Here is a 13,790-nt window from a genome sequence, read left to right on the forward strand (position 1 = left end):
GACCTCCGAGCGAACCACTTGGTACAGTCACTCGTTCATTCAAGCACATTCTCTTAGCGGAAAACTCAATTGAAGGAATTCTTCTCATATCATACGAGCCGAAGGCCAAACATTTACAATCAAAGGAGATAATCAAAGTAGGACTCCTCAAGATGACCGCTCGACCTCCCACACTCCAGTCTATGAAGCCTCTATTCAAGTCTAAAAGGTGCCAATGACAAGCCCATGGCTACCGATAATCTAAATAAGGAAAATACAATCAAAAACTGTACAAGAAGGCCCAATATCCTCCGGGAACTAGGAGGACTCACCGACTAGCTGAGAGTGTAAGTGAATCTTCAACGGAGCGCCGGTTGATGATCCCTAGTACCTGTCTCTGCATCATGAAACGATGCAGGCCAAATGGCGTCAGTACATAGAATGTACGAGTATGTAAAATGGCCGAATACAACGAACATCAATGAAGAATCAATCAACTCGGGAACTCGACTCAAAAGGGATGACAACTCAATCAAATGTCCTAAGTCTAAACAAGGATATGATTTAGACTGGACCAATCATATACAATTCAACTCAATCTGACTTAGAGTGCTATCAAAACTTATTTGGGAGTTTCTCTTAACCGACAACCCACACTTATGAGCCAGTGAAGGTACAACGAAACGACGTCGTTGCCACGCCTGTTCACACATTTCTAGGGCATGAACGATGAACACTCATGGATCCAATCCAACCAGGTCCTATAATGTCAGGACAAAAGCTCTCGAGGAAGCATCCGACTTTAACGGTTCAATCCCCCCTACGTTTGGCAACACAGGCATTGGGTTCGAGTATAGACTATACTCTTGCCCAATTCGGTGCTCGATACTCCTCCCAAGACTCAATGCTCATAAAACTCCATCAATTCAACTCAATCAACTCATATCAACAAGTCTCATTGCAACCTTGTCAACTCATCAACTCTATCACAATCAAGTCTCTTTAAAGCATACTATTTGCTCAATCTCAATCATATTTTCAAAAGAAAATTTAAAAGCACATGTATAACATCTTCTAGATATAATCAATCATTACCTCCATCCATTTGATAAAAATCCTTGTGACTCACCACATCTTCAAGACTTCAAATCGACATTTTTATAATGGGCAATATTTTTAAGAAAATAAAATACTTTGTCAATCTACATAATTAAGACGATCAATAAAACATATTTAGCAACTCATTTCTTCATCATCTCATACTCACATAAGGACTCATTTTAGGAACCTCTTAGATCAACAACATTGACACATAAATAATTAAATAAGATGGGAACAAAACTCATTCAAACATGTACCATACCAAGAAACTCCATTTTCATGGATATCTAACCTCAAAACAAGAATAGGGCACATGGGTGGACTCAACCCATGTTTTGGATAGCCTTACATACCTTAGTGAAGATTTGAAGAAAACCTTGTGGTTGGGTCTTCAATGGACTCCTTTTTGGTTAGAAGTGGAGAAGAAGAGAAGAGAGAGAAGCTAGGGCTTTTAGAGAGAGGGAGGGGCTGAAGAAAATGATCCCAAAATACACAAGGATTGTGTATATATAAATTTGGGAAATTTCCCAAATTGCCCTTTCTCTAATCTCTGAAAATTAGGCAAAAACGCCCTTGGCGCGATAGTGGCACGTCGCGCCCTTACAGCGCCAAGGCCAATTACGCCTAAAACCTGCACAACTTTTAGTGGCGCATCGCGCCAGGGACCAAACTACTGAGGCATGTTTCTGGCACGATAGTGGCGCGTCGCGCCCTTACAGCGCCAAGGCCATTTCCCCAGCAGTTGTAACCCAGGCGAAAATGAAACCCCTGTCATGCTAATTCGTCTTCGGATCGTCATATCTTTTGACCCCGAACTCCAAAATTTACATTCTTGGTGGCGTTGGAAAGAAGACTCGACGACCTTTAATTTTATAGGTCGTGGACCACCAGTATTGACGTCTTTTAAAATATAGGGTCATTAAAAGTCGACCCTTACATGAACTCGTCCTAAACTTAGCCACGACAGATCTTTTGGACTTAGCTCGGTCCTAGGGGTCCTCAATGACCCCACATCACCTCCAGCGCTCTTAAATTCCTCAGGGACTCATCTTGACTCAAGCACATACTTCAAAATAAATATGATGGGCCCCACATGTATACAAAGAAGGCCCGAATCTTAGGAAAAATTTTGAGGTGTGTTACAATTTACAAAGGTCTAAACACAATTTCAAGATGTTCACTACTTGATCTCATCCAAACTTGTTTTCCAATTCATTACGTGTATGGTTGGTTGACCTATTACTTCAAAACTCATTACCCATTAGCAGGTGGATCGATTGATCCTCTTATGGCTTCTTTTCTGGCAAAGGTGCTGCTAGGTATTTTGAAAGAGAAGATGCAAGGAAGAGTATACATGGAGGGGGAACCATTGCCTGGAATGCAACATTGATCAAAAGGCCTAATACTCACCACTACCGCGATGATGTCACAAAAAAGGAATTTCAATCAAATTTCTGTATGAGCCTTCGCTCAAATTATCTTACTTTAAGGGACAAAAATATCTTTATTTTGGAGCCTTATAGTCCCCATATATTCAGTCGTCAATTTTGCTTTTTTCAAGATATTTCTGGTCGATTAGATCGAGATTTTTGCGAAGCTTTATCAGCCGAGGGTTTAAGGCTTGCACGGATTTATGTGCTGACAAAATTTAAGGCAAGAGCAATATTTCCTCCTAGTGGCTCCAACTTGAAGAAATTCTTTTCGCTTAATTACAAGTCATGGTGGGAAAAGGTGCATGGAAATTTTCTTGAAAATTAAATACAGTCCTTGGTGAGTGATATTGGTCTGGATACTAATGTTCTTCAAAAGAAAGACGATGAGGTATTAATTTTGAATCAACCTCCTATTTTGAAGTCTAAAGTTGTTGTTCCACACAAGATCAAGGGATCTTCTTTTGAAGAAGTTCAAAAAGAACAGTATTCAACTTAAATGCAACGGACCTCTCACAAGCGGCCATCTCAATATGAAAGTAGTAGCACCCATAGTGATCATTGTTGGAAGCAATTGAAAATACCTTCTGACATGCCAAACAATGTTATTTCACATTCGGTAGAGATTTTTGACAACAATGTTAGTTGTTCAAGGACTTTGACAGTTATTAAATAGGTAATGATTTTTTTTTCATTCCATGATTCTACTAACTATGATATTTCTTCTTTTATTTATTTATTTGTATATATATGCAGGCAAACGATGTTAGCATTTTGGATACTTCTTATCCAAAAAACCACAAGATAGAATAAATCTGTAGAGGGGCCGACTTCAAGAAAATCAATTTTGGCACCCAAATCAAAGCAAGAGGCTACTTCTATCCTATATGAAAGGACTACATCAAATGTAGAATATCCTCCCCCTAAGAACCCGGCAATGTCCGTATCTATTTTTGACGAAAAGCAAGTCATCTCAGAACTTCGAATGAATTTTTTCATGTGAGCTTGGAATAAGATTCGTTCTAAACATGCCGATCTCACTGCAGACCGTATTTCATCTCTTAAGGATGAGGTCCAAGTAATTCTTAAGTATATAGATAAAATGGGGGTGGATATTTCTCCTTTGAAGAATTTATTGGAGTCTCTCTTTGAACTTGCCACCTTTTATGACCAAGTACGATCATCCCTTGCTGATAAAGCCATAAAAATTGAAGAATTCGAGTCATATCTAAATGCCAAGAAATACCTTGATCTTGTCTTGAATGAAAAGAATGAGAAATTTGAAGAATTTTCTAACGTCTTTCAATCCCTTAAGGAGGCGAGGAAAAATGTGAAGGAGTTAAAAGCCCTCCGAGATAGTGCCAAGAAAGAAGTCGAAGATGTCGAATCTAAAGTCTCAGCAGCTGAAAAAGAATACAATAAATGTGCTGATATTTTCCTAGCTACTAAGAATGCCTCGAATGATGTGGAAGAGAAGAAGAGAGTTTTTAGAGATTTCTCTTCAAGACTTAGCTAATTATAAGCTACGTTTAGACTAGCTTATTATAAACTATTATATATATTTTTTTGCTTCTTTTTTTAGCATTCTGATTGATTCGTTGTCACTCTTTTAGAAATCCTTTTGATTGCATTATATTGCACATTTCTTTAAGTATTTCTTTTACATTTCAGTTTCAAGAGTTATTTACTCATAGTTATGTATTGACGTAATTTCATTAAGCTTGGACTTTTCCCTAAACATCATTATTTATCACCTTGTGTGTCTCGATAGTATGAAAGATATATCATTGTATGAGATCACCAAAGTCATGAGAGACTTAATTCATCAAAAACTAAAATTCTTCATCAAAAACATATCCAAAATTCGTAGCTCAAGTCCCTCAGGATCGTTCTAAAAAAATGAATTTCACATGATGTTATTAAAAATACTCATATCTCAGCGTAGAGAAGTCGAAATGATAATACTTTCGATCCAATGAAAAAAGATTCATAGAACTACAACATGTACAATAATCACAGCTAATAGCTTCACGGATTTGTACGAATATTTCTTTAAAGTCAGCTTAAATTTTGTTTTAATTGGCCCTCTCTAATTCACACGTTATATATGACAATCTACAAGAACATTGTGATGCTCAAATAATAGCGTGCCCCATTTTTTTTGAACTTATGAGACTAAACTTAGGATGTAACTCTAAGCACCACGGACCACGGTGAAGAGGGTCAAGAGACACTATGAGTTTTTTGGATACTCATGCGACTGAACTCAGAATGTAATTCCAAGAGCCTACGTACCTCATTGAAGAGGATCAAGTCATAACGTAGTTATGAAAGAGTATTTTTTTGTGTCATAACTTTTGTCTAGGCCGCCTCTTTCGATATTTTCAACCTAGTAGAATTTTTTTTGATACCGTGCATAGTTTATATTCTTACGGGCTAGAAGTAACATGTAGTTTATGTTCGTACCTTAAGGAGAGTATTTCTTTTCTTCAAGGATAGTATCTCTTTATGAACTTTCCATTAATGGGGCCAATGCACAATCCTTCTGAGTCAATCGGTTTGTAAGCTCCACTTGAGTATACTTCTTGTACCACATATGGTCCATCCCATTTAGCGGATAACTTGCTTCCAAACCGACGAGAAGTAATAATGGGCCTTTTTACAACAAGAACTTGATCACCCACTTAAAGGCATCTAAGACGAACCTTCTTATTAAAAGATCGAGCTAGACGAGCTTGATAACATTCTAGACTTGTTGGGCCTCTAGTATTTTTTCATCATGAGCCTCTAATTCTTCAAGACGTAACCGAGCATTTTCTTTATCAGTGAGTCCTTCTTGAATGGCAAGGCGCAATGATGGGATTTGACGCTCAAGTGGAAGGATTGCTTCAACTCCATAAACAAGAGAATAGGGAGTCTCTTGTGTTGGCATGCGATACGTAGTCCTATATGCCCAAATAGCCTTTTCCATTTTTTCACGTCAATTTCTCTTAGACTTGTAAACAACTTTCTTCAACAAGTTGCAGAGTGTCTTGTTAAATGCTTCAGCGAGACCATTAGCAGCCGTATAATACATAGAGGAATTGCATTGCTTAAAGCCAAAAAGATCACATATCTTTGTCATTAACTTGTTATCAAATGACTTGCCATTATCTGTCAATATGTATCGAGGAATACCAAAATGGTAGATAATATTGACTTGAATAAAGTTAGAAACATTCTCTTTCTTCACTTCTCTAAGAAAAACAGTTTCTGCCCATTTTGAGAAATAATCAGTTACAGCCAGGATGTACAAATGTCCACCAGAGGACTTAGGCAATGGTCCAACAACATCCAAATCCTAACCTTCAAACGTCCACGAGGCAATAGTTTGGTGCAATACTTCTGGGGGTTGATGTATAAAATTCATATGGAATTGGCAAGCTTTACATCTTCGAACGTAATCCAGACAATCTTTCACCATAGTTGCCAGTAATATCCCATCCTTTTTATGTGAAAATAAAGTTTTGGCCCAGATTGATGCACTCCACATACTCCAGAATGTGCTTCTTGCATAGCTTGAGTAGATTCATCTATCCCCAAACATCGTAAAAGAACTCCATCGAACGACCGCCTGTAAAGTGTATTTTTATAATAAAGAAAACGAATGGCTCTTCGTCGCATTTCTGGTCTTCTTCAAAGATTTTCTGGCAATATTCCATAACACAAGTAATCTATTATTGATTGTCGCCAATCTTTAATTTCAGCCTCCGAAGTGGCGATAACTTGTCAAAATTCTTCTTCATGCTCATCTGGAGGCGGAGTTATCCATCTTTGCCAAACCACAACTTGCATTTCATCAGGCGATACTAATGTAGAGGCTAAAGCTGCCAATGCATCAACCTTCTTATTTTCCTTTCTAGGGACATGTTGAATAGTCACCTCTCCAAGCCATCCTATTATCTTTAGAGTATAATTACAGTATGGGAGTAACTTAGGCTTTTTTACTTCATAATTACCCAAGACTTGATTGATCACTAACTTGAAATCCCTAAAAACTTGTAGTTGTAATTGTTTCATATCAATGGCCATTTCAAGCCCAAGTAAGAACCGAGGATATATATGAAGCATAACAGTCTTTTTTTCATGTAAAGTTTATTTTGACTATTTTTCTTCAAGAGTTTCTCCTCCAGTGCTTTCCATATTTTACTTGCAAAAGTTTTCTTTGTGTATGGATACTTTTGTTCTCTTGCAAGGTAAGATCGAATGATACCGCAAGCAACACGATTGATAATCTTCTAATTTTTTTCTCCTACACTGTCTGGCTTCTTTTCTTCTATGGCAATATCTAGTCCTTGTTAAAAAGGACATCAAGGACCTCATCCTACCACATTTCGAAATGTCCTGACCCATAAAAAATTTCAATTGCAAACTTCGCATTTGACACAATTCTTGTCATAAGCGAAGATGCCAACGATGACGTATTATTGACATTAGATGTGGACTCATCATTTTTCTTATCTCCCACTTTTTATACAAATATTATTTATTAGCTAACAATTGCAAAAACCCAAAATAAATCTTTTCTGACGTGGAAGTTCAGACCGTGCTACAACCACAAAGCATACTCAGATAAAATATTGGTTCTAATACTAGTTGTTGCAGAAGCTAAATATATAGAGAGTGATGAAATCACAAATAGTATATCTAAAAACAGCTAATAAATAGTAATGAGACAACAAAAAGGAACACTAAAAATTTATGAGATTGGGCAAAAATTTATTTTCTTTTACTTAATCCTCAGACACAATCAATCAATATTTATTTCACTCCAAAAGAATATAAGTGAAATACTACAAGAGACAAAGAAAATCAAATACCTTAGAAGATGAGAAGGCAAGTGAGAGGTGTGTTACAAATGAATCAAAAACTACCTATTTATAGGAATGAAATCTTTCTCTTGACATCATCCATGATATCACTATGAGTTAAATTATCATATTTATCTTGTAAAACCATTTAATGATTTATCAATATTTCAACTATAAATTTCCTACCTTGACTTTTTTATACCAAAGAAGAATTATCGTCCTACCAAATCTCCATTAATTCAACTAGAATCTTATCAATTTTAATAGTAGGACCCACCTTTTATTGAGATGAATTTGGATAAAAATTTTGACTGTGTTGTTGAGTCCAGAATGTCGTTTCTAAGTGGTTTGCAATTTTGGTTTGTGTAGTTTGGACTCCAAATGAATTCTGAGGGTTCATTTGAAGTTTGGAAGTCTTAGTTTAAAAGTTGGTGCAAGGCTTCTGGTGCCATGTCAGTTTAGTGAACATTTGTTGGCTTTTGTGAAGTTCGCTTTAGCAGACATTTTTTGGCTTTTGTGAAATCCATTTTAGCGAACATTTGTTGTCTTTTGCGATGTCCGCTTTAGCGAACATTTGTTGGCTTTTGCGATATCCACTTTAGTGAACATTTGTTGGTTTTTGCGACCCATGGGGGTTCTTTTAAGACCCGCTTTTCTACCATTCTTTCAAACTTCAAAATTTAATATCTTGAGTTAGGAGACTCTTTTTTGAGCAATTCTAAGTGTTATTTGTTCGTGTTGATCGTGGTTACGCTGTGGAGTGTTCGGAGGACTTCAGAAATGACTGTATCAAGGTAATTTCATGCTCGAAGGTACTGGTCTCTTTCTTTCTTTAGAGTTAAATGGTGAATTGTTGCATGGACTATTTTCCTTGGTTTTAATCATCTAATTGTGTTGTATTTTCGAAAACACGTTCAGTAAGCTCAAATGAACATTTTTATAGAGTTGAATTCGGGATTCTCAATGTGGGTTCCGCAATCCTATTTTAGATCCGATTTGGAATCCATCTCTGAAAAATGTGATTTTAGTGTCAAAACGTCCTTATTGACGAGATGATCAACATTTTATCTACGTGGTGGCAGATAAATGTGATTCAGAGGTGGAAAGCATCAATTTAGTAGATTTAGAGCTTTGATCGACTTCAAAGTAGGCTACGGTCTCCCACTTTGACTGAGTTTTATTAGATATTGTTTAGTATATATTGCATGCGATTTAGGTCAATATTTTCCTAGATTAGAGTTCTCCTCCTCCTATTCTATTTTTCTTGATTTCCAGTTGAGTCTTAGAGTAGAATAATCTCGTGAAATTCTTAATTAGGTAATGAGCCTCATTTATGATATTTTCCTAGCATTATTATCCTCTTCAGGATTTACATTGATGTCCTTACGCTAGGTTTAAGCCTTAGAAGCTTCATCATGTGATATACCACCCTTATATCTAGGTGTAGCTTCCGATAGGGCTAGTTGTGGATAGTGTACGTTTATCCTAGTGCTTGAGAACTCTGTGGCTCGTCATACCCATTGGTTTGGTTTAGATGTGCTCGTTGGAACTGAGATAGCATATTTTGGGGTAAGGCGTCGACCTTAGAGATATTTTTCTCCCCCTATATGAGATTGAGTTGTTTCCCAATTTCTTTGCTTTTGTTTAGCAGTAGGCTTGAGATGCCTTTATATCTATTATCTGTTGTTGGGCCGGATGCCATATTCGAGAAGCGATTGGATCCCAGGTTAGTTCCTTTGCTTTGATAATATGGTATGACATGATGCTACTATTCGGATTGTGTGTGTCTTGTTTGGATATTGGTGATGTCATGCTTACATTGATTGAGCATTTTCACATGTTTTGTAATACAATCTCGATTTCTTTATGGGTTTTTGCTACCTATTTTTAGAAGGCTTTCTCATAAATTTACTACTTTTTAAATTGGTTTTAACGGAATTCGTACCACCTGGATCATTTAGACACTAATTTTGAGACTTATGAGGCGTCAAGAATGTGCTCCTTTTTATACTAAAGTTTCAGAGGCATCGAGGATACACTTAGTTTTTATTTATATCCAGCGCGACGTCGCTTTTTTTTACTTTGGCTGCATTTGGGATGCCTTTAGCCTATACTTGTGTAACACCCCTCAAAAAAAATTTCCTAAAATTCAAACCCTTCTTATATATGGATAGAGTCGAACTCGAGTATTGAAGAGCGTATGCATGAGTCTTTGAGAATTTGAGCAGCGTTAGAGGTGAGGTGGTGTCATGAAGGACCCCTAGGATCAAATTAAATCCAAAAGATTCATCGTGGCTAAGTTTGGGTGGGAGTTCGCATAAAGGGTCGACTTCTAACGATCCTATCTTTTGAAAGACGACAATCTGGGTGGCCCATGACCCATCAAATCAAAGGTCATTGAGTCTTCTTTCCAACGCCACCAAGAATGAAACTTTTGGAGTTCGGAGTCGAAAGGTATGAGGATCCTAAGATGAACTAGCACAGCAGAGATTTTCAAGCCTGGGTTGCAATTGCTGGAAAACTGGGCTTGGCGCCGTAGTGGCGCGACGCGCCACTATCGCACCAGAAATATGCCTCAGTAGTTTGGGCTTTGGCGCAGAGCGCCACTAAAAGTTGTGCAGGGTTTTTCAGGCCAAATTCCCAGAATTCAGAACAATGGCCTTGGCGCTGTAAGGGCGCGACGCGCCACTATCGTGCCAGAAACATGCCTCAGTAGTTTGGTCTCTGGCGCGGCGCGCCACTACGAGGTTTGTAGGTTTTAGGTGTATTCAGCCTGGCGCTGCAATGGCGCGACGCGCCACTATTGCGCCAGGTGCATTTTTAGCCTATTTTCAGAACTTTTGAGGAGGGATTATTTGGGAACTTACCCAAATTATATATGTATTGCCTTGGGTCTTTTGGGAACACATTTTCTCAGCCTCACTCTCTCTCTAAAAGCCCTAGGAGCTCTCTCTCTTCTTCTTCTCCCCCATTTCCAACAAGAAGAGTTCCAAGAGCTTCAAGATTTGAGTTCTCCATTGAAGACCCAACATCAAGGTTTTCTTCAAGTCTTCACTAAGGTATGTAAGGCTATCCAAAATATGGGTTGAGTCCACCCATGTGCCCTACTCTTGCCTTGAGGTTAGATGTTCATGAAAATAGAGTTTCTTGGTATGGTTTATGTTTGCATGAACTTTATCTCCTATTTATTTGATGCTATACGTGTTGATTTTATTGAGCTAAGAAGTCCCTAAAATCCTTCATGTTAGTATGAGTTGATGGAGATGACTTGTTGTTACGTCTTGTTGATCTCTTTAGCCATGTGATTATGTTGCTTAAGTCAATTTCCTTAAATGTGCTATTCTACTTGAATTGTTGAGTTGAAGTCATAGAGTTGTGCTAAATCTTGAGGAGATGTCATAAATATTTATATAAATGAGGCTTGATTGAGTTGATTTGAGGATGGAATTGACGAGTGGACAAGGTCCTAAATGAGACTTGCCATTATGACTTAATTGAGTTGAAATGAGAACCGAGTTGATGAGGTGGCAATGTACCACATGAAACTGGCCGTGAGGGCTTGTCTGAGATGATTAGAGGAGTTTTATAAGCATGGAGTCATTGGATGAGTATCGAGCACCGAGGCGGGTGAGAGTACAGTCCATACTCGAACCCTAGAAACTACGCCGCCAACGTAGGTAGGGATGGAACCGTTAAAGTCGGATGCTTCCCTTGGGATCGAACCGTTAAAGTCGGATGTTTCCTATTTTTATTGTCCTGAAATGATAGGACTTGACTAATCGATGGTATCCATGATTAGGGAGGCGTTCATGCCCTGGCAAGGTATGGACGGACGTGGCAACAACGTTTGATTGTTGTACTATCACCGGCTCATAGGTGATGGTTGTCGGTTAAGAGAAACTCCCATTTAGGTCTTGATAGTGCTCTGAGTCAGTTGAGTTGAGTGGTTTATGAGTTAGTCCCGTCTAAAATATTCTTGTTAGACTTAGGACATTTGAGTGAGTTGTCCTATATTTATATATATATATATATATATATGAGTTGAGGTGTTGAGTTGATGTTGATGTCTTCTTGATATTTGTTTCATCCGGCCATTTTACATACTCGTACATTCCATGTACTGACGCCATTTGGCCTGCATCATTCTATGATGCAGAGACAGGTACCTGAGATCATCAACCGGCGCTCCGTTGAAGATCCACATACACTTCCAGCTAGTTGGTGAGTCCTCCTAGTTTCCGGAGGATATTGAGCCTTCTTGTACAGTTTTGTTGTCATTTCTTTTATTTTGAGTGTTGGTAGCCATGGACTTGTCATCGGCACCTTCTAGACTTTGATAGAGACTTCATAGACTAGAGTGTGGGAAGGTTGGACTGTTATTTTGAGGAGTCCTATTTTACTTGTTTTGTTGGAGTTGAATATGTTTGGCCTTCGGCCCTGCAATGTGAATAGTATGCTATGATTGACCCCTCCTTTGGGTGAGTGTGATTGAATGATGAGGTGACTGAATCAGGTGGTTCGCTTGAAGGTCAGAAATGGCTTTCAAGTGCCGTTCACGTCTAGGGTACCCTCCCGGGGCATGACAACTTGACTTCAGAGCATAGAGTTCAAGTGTCCTAGGAAGTCTATGAAGCCGTGTCTAGTAGAGTCTTGTTTATGGGTGTGTTGTGCACCACACTTATAAGAAGGAGGCTATAGGACATTAGGAATTGTTTTACCTCTTTCATACTCTGACTTCGTGTGATAGAGTTAAACTCTTTAAGACTCATTTCTAATTCGTGCGTTTGTACGTTACAGATAATGCCTCCTAAACGTACGGCTAGCCAGAGAAACGTTGACAACGCCTAGATGCCCCAATCGGAGGTACGCCTAGCACGGGCTAGAGGCTGACCCACGAGGTATATGGAGGCACCCCAAGTGCCTGCTACCCCGCCTGCACCCACGTCAGAGGAAGAATTCTGAGGGGTGATTGCCATGCTCACTCAATTAATGGCTGCCCGGAATGGTAACCAGAGTTCGCCGGCTCTCAGCTCTAGTTCCCAGGAGCCATCTGCTGCCACTAGAATTAAAGACCTTCTGAGGATGAATCCACCGGCATTCACGGGTTCTAAGGTCGATGAAGATCCCCAAAACTTCATTGATGAGATGTGGAAGATTCTGAAAGCTATGCATGCTACGGAAATCGAGGGGGTTGAGTTGGTGTCTTATCAACTCAAAGATGTGGCAAACATTTGGTATAACCAGTGGAAATAGGGTAGGGGTGAGGATGCTGAACATGTTAGATGGGATGAATTTGAGGGAGCCTTCCTTGACCACTTCTTTCCCCGAGAATTGAGAGAAGCGAAAGTGGAGGAATTTGTGAATCTGAAACAAGAAGGCATGACCATTAAGGAGTATAGCCTGAAGTTCATCCAGCTGTCCAGGTATGCTCCAGAAATGATCCCTGATGTGAGGTCAAAGATAAGAAAGTTTATCTCCGGATTAGGGAGGCACGTGAAGAAGGAGTGCAAAGCAGCATTGTTGATCTCGGACATGGATATTTTGAGACTAATGGTGTATGCTCAACAGGTGGAGGATGAGAAAAGAAAAGACAGAGAGGAGCATCTGAGCAAGAAGGAAAAATCAGCGGGCCCTGAGGGTGAACTAGGGCAAAGCAAGGGCAACAGGTCCTTCTTCCAGAAGAGGCCTCCCAATCATGCCTCATCTACCGCCAGCGCACCTATGCCGCAGAACAAGTATGATCGCCAGGGACAGAGTCATCGGAATTTCAGACCCAGGGTTCTTAATCCCAGGCCAGTGTAAGTCAAGGTGCAAGGGGGAGGCCACCATACAGTAAGTGTGGTAGGCTCTACTTGGGAGAATGCAGAGCGAGAAGGGTTGGTTGTTATAAATGCGGCCAAATGGGCCATTTTCAGAGGGAGTGTCCGACAGGGGGAAGTAGAGTGTAGCATTCTGCCACCGCACCACCGGCTAGAGGTAATCAGAGTGGCACTACTTCAGGCACCAGCGGAGGTACAAACCATTTATATGCCATGGGTAGTCGCCAAGATCAAGAGGACTCTCCAAATGTCGTAACGGGTATGATTCGAGTCTCTTCTCTTGATTGCTATATTTTGATGGATCCGGGTGCCACCCTATCTTTTGTGAATCCATATGTGGCTAGTAAGTTTAATAAAATTCCTGAACGTCTTCTTGAGCCTTTTTGTGTGGCCACTCTTGTCAGTGATTCTGTCTTAGCTGAGAGAGTCTATAGAGATTGCACTGTATCTATTTATCACAGGGATACCTTGGCCGACCTAGTTGAGTTGGACATGGTTGATTTTGATGTGATCCTTGGCATGGACTGGCTCTATGTCTGTTATGCCTCTATTGATTGTAGAACTCAGATTGTCACATTCAAATTCCCGAATGAGGTTGTCATAGAGTGGAA

This window comes from Solanum dulcamara, chromosome 4, assembly GCF_947179165.1.
Source record: "Solanum dulcamara chromosome 4, daSolDulc1.2, whole genome shotgun sequence".
Taxonomy (NCBI): Eukaryota; Viridiplantae; Streptophyta; class Magnoliopsida; order Solanales; family Solanaceae; genus Solanum; species Solanum dulcamara.